Source organism: Borostomias antarcticus (genome assembly GCF_949987555.1).
Source record: "Borostomias antarcticus genome assembly, contig: scaffold_49, whole genome shotgun sequence".
Classification (NCBI taxonomy): domain Eukaryota; kingdom Metazoa; phylum Chordata; class Actinopteri; order Stomiiformes; family Stomiidae; genus Borostomias; species Borostomias antarcticus.
The window spans coordinates 288869-300097 of record NW_028175773.1 but is presented as its reverse complement, the minus strand read 5'-3'; positions in this window follow the sequence as shown (position 1 = coordinate 300097).

Sequence of the window (11229 nt, the reverse complement as noted above, 5' to 3'; positions counted from 1 at the left end):
CAACAACAACATCTGACTCTCCATCTCTACTGGTACACTAGAACACCAACAACAACAACATGTGACTCCATCTCTACTGGTACACTAGAATACCAACAACAGCATCTGACTCCATCTCTACTGGTACAGTAGAACACCAACAACAACAACGTCTGACTCCATCTCTACTGGTACACTAGAATACCAACAACAACAACATCTGACTCCATCTCTACTGGTACACTAGGATACCAACAACAACAACATCTGACTCAATCTCTACTGGTACACTAGAACACCAACAACAACATCTGACTCCATCTCTACTGGTACACTAGAATACCAACAACAACATCTGACTCCATATCTACTGGTACACTAGAATACCAACAACAACATCTGACTCCATATCTACTGGTACACTAGAATACCAACAATAACAACATCTGACCCCATCTCTACTGGTACACTAGAACACCAACAACAACAACATCTGACTCCATCTCTACTGGTACACTAGAATACCAACAACAACAACATCTGACTCCATCTCTACTGGTACACTAGAATACCAACAGCAACAACAACATCTGACTCCATCTCTACTGGTACACTAGAACACCAACACCAACAACAACATCTGACTCTCCATCTCTACTGGTACACTAGAATACCAACAACAGCATCTGACTCCATCTCTACTGGTACACTAGAATACCAACAACAACATCTGACTCCATCTCTACTGGTACACTAGAACACCAACAATAACAACAACATCTGACTCTCCATCTCTACTGGTACACTTGAACACCACCAACAACAACAACATCTGACTCCATCTCTACTGGTACACTAGAACACCAACAACAACAACAACATCTGACTCCATATCTACTGGTACACTAGAACAACAACAACAACAACAACAACAACAACATCTGACTCTCCATCTCTACTGGTACACTAGAACACCAACAACAACAACAACATCTGACTCCATCTCTACTGGTACACTAGAACACCAACAACAACAACATCTGACTCTATCTCTACTGGTACACTAGAATACCAACAACAACATCCGACTCTCCATCTCTACTGGTACACTAGAATACCAACAACAACAACATCTGACTCCATCTCTACTGGTACACTAGAACACCAACAACAACAACATCTGACTCTATCTCTACTGGTACACTAGAATACCAACAACAACATCCGACCCTCCATCTCTACTGGTACACTAGAATACCAACAACAACAACAACATCTGAATCCATCTCTACTGGTACACTAGAACACCACCAACAACAACATCTGACTCCATCTCTACTGGTACACAAGAACACCAACAACAACAACATCTGACTCCATCTCTACTGGTACACTAGAACACCACCAACAACAACATCTGACTCCATCTCTACTGGTACACTAGAACACCAACAACAACATCTGACTCCATCTCTACTGGTACACTAGAATACCAACAACAACATCTGACTCCATATCTACTGGTACACTAGAATACCAACAATAACATCTGACTCCATATCTACTGGTACACTAGAATACCAACAACAACATCTGACTCCATATCTACTGGTACACTAGAATACCAACAGTAACAACATCTGACCCCATCTCTACTGGTACACTAGAACACCAACAACAACAACATCTGACTCCATCTCTACTGGTACACTAGAATACCAACAACAACAACATCTGACCCCATCTCTACTGGTACACTAGAACACCAACAACAACAACATCTGACTCCATCTCTACTGGTACACTAGAACACCAACAACAACATCTGACTCCATCTCTACTGGTACACTAGAACACCAACAACAACATCTGACTCCATCTCTACTGGTACACTAGAATACCAACAACAACATCTGACTCCATATCTACTGGTACACTAGAATACCAACAACAACATCTGACTCCATATCTACTGTTACACTAGAATACCAACAATAACAACATCTGACCCCATCTCTACTGGTACACTAGAATACCAACAACAGCATCTGACTCCATCTCTACTGGTACACTAGAACACCAACAACAACATCTGACTCTCCATCTCTACTGGTACACTAGAATACCAACAACAACATCTGACTCTCCATCTCTACTGGTACACTAGAATACCAACAACAACAACAACATCTGAATCCATCTCTACTGGTACACTAGAATACCAACAACAACATCATCTGACTCCATCTCTACTGGTACACTAGAACACCACCAACAACAACATCTGACTCCATCTCTACTGGTAGACTAGAACACCAACAACAACAACATCTGACTCCATCTCTACTGGTACACTAGAACACCACCAACAGCAACATCTGACTCCATCTCTACTGGTACACTAGAACACCAACAACAACAACATCTGACTCCATCTCTACTGGTACACTAGAACACCAACAACAACATCTGACTCCATCTCTACTGGTACACTAGAATACCAACAACAACATCTGACTCCATATCTACTGGTACACTAGAATACCAACAATAACATCTGACTCCATATCTACTGGTACACTAGAATACCAACAACAACATCTGACTCCATATCTACTGGTACACTAGAATACCAACAACAACATCTGACTCCATATCTACTGGTACACTAGAATACCAACAACAACAACAACAACATCTGAATCCATCTCTACTGGTACACTAGAATACCAACAACAACAACATCTGGCTCCATCTCTACTGGTACACTAGAACACCACCAACAACAACATCTGACTCCATCTCTACTGGTACACTAGAACACCAACAACAACAACATCTGACTCCATCTCTACTGGTACACTAGAACACCACCAACAACAACATCTGACTCCATCTCTACTGGTACACTAGAACACCAACAACAACATCTGACTCCATCTCTACTGGTACACTAGAATACCAACAACAACATCTGACTCCATATCTACTGGTACACTAGAACACTAACAACAACATCTGACTCCATCTCTACTGGTACACTAGAATACCAACAACAACATCTGACTCCATATCTACTGGTACACTAGAATACCAACAACAACATCTGACTCCATATCTACTGTTACACTAGAATACCAACAATAACAACATCTGACCCCATCTCTACTGGTACACTAGAATACCAACAACAGCATCTGACTCCATCTCTACTGGTACACTAGAACACCAACAACAACATCTGACTCTCCATCTCTACTGGTACACTAGAATACCAACAACAACATCTGACTCTCCATCTCTACTGGTACACTAGAATACCAACAACAACAACAACATCTGAATCCATCTCTACTGGTACACTAGAATACCAACAACAACATCATCTGACTCCATCTCTACTGGTACACTAGAACACCACCAACAACAACATCTGACTCCATCTCTACTGGTAGACTAGAACACCAACAACAACAACATCTGACTCCATCTCTACTGGTACACTAGAACACCACCAACAACAACATCTGACTCCATCTCTACTGGTACACTAGAACACCAACAACAACAACATCTGACTCCATCTCTACTGGTACACTAGAACACCAACAACAACATCTGACTCCATCTCTACTGGTACACTAGAATACCAACAACAACATCTGACTCCATATCTACTGGTACACTAGAATACCAACAATAACATCTGACTCCATATCTACTGGTACACTAGAATACCAACAACAACATCTGACTCCATATCTACTGGTACACTAGAATACCAACAACAACATCTGACTCCATATCTACTGGTACACTAGAATACCAACAACAACAACAACAACATCTGAATCCATCTCTACTGGTACACTAGAATACCAACAACAACAACATCTGGCTCCATCTCTACTGGTACACTAGAACACCACCAACAACAACATCTGACTCCATCTCTACTGGTACACTAGAACACCAACAACAACAACATCTGACTCCATCTCTACTGGTACACTAGAACACCACCAACAACAACATCTGACTCCATCTCTACTGGTACACTAGAACACCAACAACAACATCTGACTCCATCTCTACTGGTACACTAGAATACCAACAACAACATCTGACTCCATATCTACTGGTACACTAGAACACTAACAACAACATCTGACTCCAGCTCTACTGGTACACTAGAATACCAACAACAACAACAACATCTGACTCCATCTTTACTGGTACACTAGAACACCAACAACAACATCTGACTCCATCTCTACTGGTACACTAGAACACCAACAACATCAACAACATCTGACTCCATCTCTACTGGTACACTAGAACACCAACAACAACAACAACATCTGACTCTCCATCTCTACTGGTACACTAGAACACCAACAACAACAACATCTGACTCCATCTCTACTGGTACACTAGAATACCAACAACAACATCTGACTCCATCTCTACTGGTACACTAGAACACCAACAACAACAACATCTGACTCCATCTCTACTGGTACACTAGAATACCAACAACAACATCTGACTCTCCATCTCTACTGGTACACTAGAATACCAACAACAACAACATCTGACTCCATCTCTACTGGTACACTAGAACACCACCAACAACAACATCTGACTCCATCTCTACTGGTACACTAGAACAACAACAACAACAACAACATCTGACTCCATCTCTACTGGTACACTAGAATACCAACAACAACAACATCTGACTCCATCTCTACTGGTACACTAGAATACCAACAACAACAACATCTGATTCAATCTCTACTGGTACACTAGAACACCAACAACAACATCTGACTCCATCTCTACTGGTACACTAGAATATCAACAAGAATATCTGACTCCATATCTACTGGTACACTAGAATACCAACAACAACATCTGACTCCATATCTACTGGTACACTAGAATACCAACAATAACATCTGACTCCATATCTACTGGTACACTAGAATACCAACAACAACATCTGACTCCATATCTACTGGTACACTAGAATACCAACAACAACATCTGACTCCATATCTACTGGTACACTAGAATACCAACAACAACAACAACAACATCTGAATCCATCTCTACTGGTACACTAGAATACCAACAACAACAACATCTGGCTCCATCTCTACTGGTACACTAGAACACCACCAACAACAACATCTGACTCCATCTCTACTGGTACACTAGAACACCAACAACAACAACATCTGACTCCATCTCTACTGGTACACTAGAACACCACCAACAACAACATCTGACTCCATCTCTACTGGTACACTAGAACACCAACAACAACATCTGACTCCATCTCTACTGGTACACTAGAATACCAACAACAACATCTGACTCCATATCTACTGGTAAACTAGAACACTAACACCAACATCTGACTCCATCTCTACTGGTACACTAGAATACCAACAACAACAACAACATCTGACTCCATCTTTACTGGTACACTAGAACACCAACAACAACATCTGACTCCATCTCTACTGGTACACTAGAACACCAACAACATCAACAACATCTGACTCCATCTCTACTGGTACACTAGAACACCAACAACAACAACAACATCTGACTCTCCATCTCTACTGGTACACTAGAACACCAACAACAACAACATCTGACTCCATCTCTACTGGTACACTAGAATACCAACAACAACATCTGACTCCATCTCTACTGGTACACTAGAACACCACCAACAACAACATCTGACTCCATCTCTACTGGTACACTAGAATACCAACAACAACATCTGACTCTCCATCTCTACTGGTACACTAGAATACCAACAACAACAACATCTGACTCCATCTCTACTGGTACACTAGAACACCACCAACAACAACATCTGACTCCATCTCTACTGGTACACTAGAACAACAACAACAACAACATCTGACTCCATCTCTACTGGTACACTAGAATACCAACAACAACAACATCTGACTCCATCTCTACTGGTACACTAGAATACCAACAACAACAACATCTGATTCAATCTCTACTGGTACACTAGAACACCAACAACAACATCTGACTCCATCTCTACTGGTACACTAGAATATCAACAAGAATATCTGACTCCATATCTACTGGTACACTAGAATACCAACAACAACATCTGACTCCATATCTACTGGTACACTAGAATACCAACAATAACAACATCTGACCCCATCTCTACTGGTACACTAGAACACCAACAACAACAACATCTGACTCCATCTCTACTGGTACACTAGAATACCAACAACAACAACATCTGACTCCATCTCTACTGGTACACTAGAATACCAACAGCAACAACAACATCTGACTCCATCTCTACTGGTACACTAGAACATTAACACCAACAACAACCTCTGACTCTCCATCTCTACTGGTACACTAGAACACCAACAACAACATCTGACTCCATCTCTACTGGTACACTAGAATACCAACAACAACATCTGACTCCATCTCTACTGGTACACTAGAACACCAACAACAACATCTGACTCCATCTCTACTGGTACACTAGAACACCAACAACAACAACAACAACAACATCTGACTCTCCATCTCTACTGGTACACTAGAACACCACCAACAACAACAACATCTGACTCCATATCTACTGGTACACTAGAATACCAACAACAACATCTGACTCCATATCTACTGGTACACTAGAATACCAACAATAACAACATCTGACCCAATCTCTACTGGTACACTAGAACACCAACAACAACAACATCTGACTCCATCTCTACTGGTACACTAGAATACCAACAGCAACAACATCTGACTCCATCTCTACTGGTAAACTAGAATAACAACAGCAACAACAACATCTGACTCCATCTCTACTGGTACACTAGAATACCAACAACAACATCTGACTCCATCTCTACTGGTACACTAGAACACCAACAACAACATCTGACTCCATCTCTACTGGTACACTAGAACACCAACAACAACAACAACATCTGACTCTCCATCTCTACTGGTACACTAGAACACCACCAACAACAACAACATCTGACTCCATCTCTACTGGTACACTAGAACACCAACAACAACAACAACATCTGACTCCATCTCTACTGGTACACTAGAACACCAACAACAACAACAACATCTGACTCTCCATCTCTACTGGTACACTAGAACACCAACAACAACAACATCTGACTCCATCTCTACTGGTACACTAGAATACCAACAACAGCATCTGACTCCATTTCTACTGGTACAGTAGAACACCAACAACAACAACATCTGACTCCATCTCTACTGGTACACTAGAATACCAACAACAATAACATCTGACTCCATCTCTACTGGTACACTAGGATACCAACAACAACAACATCTGACTCAATCTCTACTGGTACACTAGAACACCAACAACAACATCTGACTCCATCTCTACTGGTACACTAGAATACCAACAACAACATCTGACTCCATATCTACTGGTACACTAGAATACCAACAACAACATCTGACTCCATATCTACTGGTACACTAGAATAACAACAATAACAACATCTGACCCCATCTCTACTGGTACACTAGAACACCAACAACAACAACATCTGACTCCATCTCTACTGGTACACTAGAATACCAACAACAACAACATCTGACTCCATCTCTACTGGTACACTAGAATACCAACAGCAACAACAACATCTGACTCCATCTCTACTGGTACACTAGAACACCAACACCAACAACAACATCTGACTCTCCATCTCTACTGGTACACTAGAATACCAACAACAACATCTGACTCCATCTCTACTGGTACACTAGAATACCAACAACAACATCTGACTCCATCTCTACTGGTACACTAGAACACCAACAATAACAACAACATCTGACTCTCCATCTCTACTGGTACACTTGAACACCACCAACAACAACAACATCTGACTCCATCTCTACTGGTACACTAGAACACCAACAACAACAACAACATCTGACTCCATATCTACTGGTACACTAGAACAACAACAACAACAACAACAACATCTGACTCTCCATCTCTTCTGGTACACTAGAACACCAACAACAACAACAACATCTGACTCCATCTCTACTGGTACACTAGAACACCACCAACAACAACATCTGACTCCATCTCTACTGGTACACTAGAACAACAACAACAACAACATCTGACTCCATCTCTACTGGTACACTAGAATACCAACAACAACAACATCTGACTCCATCTCTACTGGTACACTAGAATACCAACAACAACAACATCTGATTCAATCTCTACTGGTACACTAGAACACCAACAACAACATCTGACTCCATCTCTACTGGTACACTAGAATATCAACAAGAATATCTGACTCCATATCTACTGGTACACTAGAATACCAACAACAACATCTGACTCCATATCTACTGGTACACTAGAATACCAACAATAACAACATCTGACCCCATCTCTACTGGTACACTAGAACACCAACAACAACAACATCTGACTCCATCTCTACTGGTACACTAGAATACCAACAACAACAACATCTGACTCCATCTCTACTGGTACACTAGAATACCAACAGCAACAACAACATCTGACTCCATCTCTACTGGTACACTAGAACATTAACACCAACAACAACCTCTGACTCTCCATCTCTACTGGTACACTAGAACACCAACAACAACATCTGACTCCATCTCTACTGGTACACTAGAATACCAACAACAACATCTGACTCCATCTCTACTGGTACACTAGAACACCAACAACAACATCTGACTCCATCTCTACTGGTACACTAGAACACCAACAACAACAACAACAACAACATCTGACTCTCCATCTCTACTGGTACACTAGAATACCAACAACAACATCTGACTCCATATCTACTGGTACACTAGAATACCAACAACAACATCTGACTCCATATCTACTGGTACACTAGAATACCAACAATAACAACATCTGACCCCATCTCTACTGGTACACTAGAACACCAACAACAACAACATCTGACTCCATCTCTACTGGTACACTAGAATACCAACAGCAACAACATCTGACTCCATCTCTACTGGTAAACTAGAATAACAACAGCAACAACAACATCTGACTCCATCTCTACTGGTACACTAGAATACCAACAACAACATCTGACTCCATCTCTACTGGTACACTAGAATACCAACAACAACATCTGACTCTCCATCTCTACTGGTACACTAGAACACCACCAACAACAACAACATCTGACTCCATCTCTACTGGTACACTAGAACACCAACAACAACAACAACATCTGACTCCATCTCTACTGGTACACTAGAACACCAACAACAACAACAACATCTGACTCTCCATCTCTACTGGTACACTAGAACACCAACAACAACAACATCTGACTCCATCTCTACTGGTACACTAGAATACCAACAACAGCATCTGACTCCATTTCTACTGGTACAGTAGAACACCAACAACAACAACATCTGACTCCATCTCTACTGGTACACTAGAATACCAACAACAACAACATCTGACTCCATCTCTACTGGTACACTAGGATACCAACAACAACAACATCTGACTCAATCTCTACTGGTACACTAGAACACCAACAACAACATCTGACTCCATCTCTACTGGTACACTAGAATACCAACAACAACATCTGACTCCATATCTACTGGTACACTAGAATACCAACAACAACATCTGACTCCATATCTACTGGTACACTAGAATAACAACAATAACAACATCTGACCCCATCTCTACTGGTACACTAGAACACCAACAACAACAACATCTGACTCCATCTCTACTGGTACACTAGAATACCAACAACAACAACATCTGACTCCATCTCTACTGGTACACTAGAATACCAACAGCAACAACAACATCTGACTCCATCTCTACTGGTACACTAGAACACCAACACCAACAACAACATCTGACTCTCCATCTCTACTGGTACACTAGAATACCAACAACAACATCTGACTCCATCTCTACTGGTACACTAGAATACCAACAACAACATCTGACTCCATCTCTACTGGTACACTAGAACACCAACAATAACAACAACATCTGACTCTCCATCTCTACTGGTACACTTGAACACCACCAACAACAACAACATCTGACTCCATCTCTACTGGTACACTAGAACACCAACAACAACAACAACATCTGACTCCATATCTACTGGTACACTAGAACAACAACAACAACAACAACAACATCTGACTCTCCATCTCTTCTGGTACACTAGAACACCAACAACAACAACAACATCTGACTCCATCTCTACTGGTACACTAGAACACCAACAACAACAACATCTGACTCTATCTCTACTGGTACACTAGAATACCAACAACAACATCCGACTCTCCATCTCTACTGGTACACTAGAATACCAACAACAACAACATCTGACTCCATCTCTACTGGTACACTAGAACACCAACAACAACAACATCTGACTCTATCTCTACTGGTACACTAGAATACCAACAACAACATCCGACTCTCCATCTCTACTGGTACACTAGAATACCAACAACAACAACAACATCTGAATCCATCTCTACTGGTACACTAGAACACCACCAACAACAACATCTGACTCCATCTCTACTGGTACACTAGAACACCAACAACAACAACATCTGACTCCATCTCTACTGGTACACTAGAACACCACCAACAACAACATCTGACTCCATCTCTACTGGTACACTAGAACACCAACAACAACATCTGACTCCATCTCTACTGGTACACTAGAATACCAACAACAACATCTGACTCCATATCTACTGGTACACTAGAATACCAACAATAACATCTGACTCCATATCTACTGGTACACTAGAATACCAACAACAACATCTGACTCCATCTCTACTGGTACACTAGAATACCAACAATAACATCTGACTCCATATCTACTGGTACACTAGAATACCAACAACAACATCTGACTCCATATCTACTGGTACACTAGAATACCAACAACAACATCTGACTCCATATCTACTGGTACACTAGAATACCAACAGTAACAACATCTGACCCCATCTCTACTGGTACACTAGAACACCAACAATAACAACATCTGACCCCATCTCTACTGGTACACTAGAATACCAACAACAACATCTGACTCCATCTCTACTGGTACA